Below are 1828 nucleotides of genomic sequence, written 5' to 3'. Positions count from 1 at the left end.
ACTCCTCCTCAAGGGAAAGGTCCAGACTGGATGTTTGACTACGATAGTTTATTTAATTCTTTTACTCCTTCGACTGAACACATCGATGAAGATCTGGTTCGAGCATACTTTGAAGATCATTTGACCATTCCAAGATCTTCAAGTTCTAATGAAGTTGAAGCTCAACCAGATGCTCCAACTAAAGAATCTCAAGTTGTTTCTCCAGTTGCTATTGATAATGTTTCTACTTCTTCTGATGATGATCAAGCTGAAATTCAAGTTATTGATCTTGACAGTGATAATGTTTCATCCCCCGAGTTGGGTGAACATTACACTAACTTATTTGATAATGTTGTTGTTCCTGAGAATCCCACTCTTCGGATTCATGGATATCATCCACAGGAAAATATCATTGGAGAACTTGATGTGGGCGTTCGTACACGTCATCAAGTTGCTTCGTCAAGTGATAATAACATATTGTGTTCTTACACTAACTTAAATTCTTCGGGAATTGTGAATATTGCTAAATTCAATTGCTTTCTATCTCAAGTTGAGCCAACGACGGCTTGTAAGGCACTTGAAGATCCTTCTTGGGTAGAAGCTATGCAAGAAGAATTACAGCAATTTGCACGTTTGGGTGTTTGGAATTTAATCGACAAGCCTGCTAGAGTCAAGAAAGCCATTCCGACTAAGTGGGTATTTAAGTGTAAGAAGGATGATCGAGGGGTGATTGTCAGAAACAAAGCACGTCTAGTGGTGCAAGGTTTTCATCAGTAAGAGGGTGTTGATTACACAGAAGTATATGCTCCAGTTGCAAGATTAGAGTCGATTCGAATCTTTCTGGCATATGTTGCTTATAAGAATATCAAGGTCTATCAAATGGATGTTAAAAGTGCTTTTCTCAATGGTGAACTACACGAGGAAGTGTTTGTTCTACAGCCTCCTGGTTTTGAAGATCCTGATTATCCGGACCGAGTTTACCGATTAAACAAGGCCCTGTATGGTCTACATCAAGCCCCGAGAGCTTGGTATGGCACGCTCGCCGACCATCTGACTGATAACGGCTTCAAACGAGGGACTGTCGGCTGCACTTTATTTCATAAAACTGTTGGTGACGATCTTCTTCTAGTCCAGATTTATGTTGACGATATTATTTTTGGGTCTACAAACGACACATTGTGTAAGGAGTTCGAGAAGTCCATGCAAACAAAGTTCGAGATGAGCTGGATGGGAGAGATGAATTTCTTTTTAGGGTTGCAGGTTCACCAGTCTGCTCATGGAATTTTTATTCACCAGACTAAATATGTGAACGACGTCTTGAGCCGATTCAAGATTTCTGCCGGAAAAATCCCTTCAACTCCTCTTCCAGTAGGGCACAATTTATCACCAGATGAATTGGAGGATTCCGTTGATCCTACCCTCTATCGTGCCATGATTGGTTCTTTAATGTATTTAACGGCTTCTCGCCCTAATATTATGTTTGCTGTTTTTCTTTGTGCTAGGTATCAAGCAAGTCACGAGTGCCTCACCTAGCTGCAGTCAAGAGAATTCTTCAGTATTTTAGGGGAAATCCAGACATTGGGTTGTGGTACCCCAAGGATGATACTTTCGTTCTTACTGCCTACTCAGACTCAGATTATGGAGGATGCAAGATCAACTTCAAATAAACGACTGCAGGATGTCAATTTTTAGGAAACCGGCTTGTTTCCTGGCAGTGTAAGAAGCAGACAACGGTCTCCACTTCAACCGCCGAAGCTTAGTATGTTGCAGCCTCGAGTTGCTGTTCCCAGGTTTTGTGGATACAACAACATCTTCGCGACTACGGTTTGAAGTTTCTTACTACTCCTAT

Source organism: Bidens hawaiensis, unplaced genomic scaffold (assembly GCF_021521415.1).
Source record: "Bidens hawaiensis isolate Kalapana, Puna unplaced genomic scaffold, B.hawaiensis_p1.1 tig00027749_1, whole genome shotgun sequence".
Classification (NCBI taxonomy): domain Eukaryota; kingdom Viridiplantae; phylum Streptophyta; class Magnoliopsida; order Asterales; family Asteraceae; genus Bidens; species Bidens hawaiensis.
The sequence above is the reverse complement of the archived record's forward strand: the minus strand, read 5'-3'. Positions refer to the sequence as shown.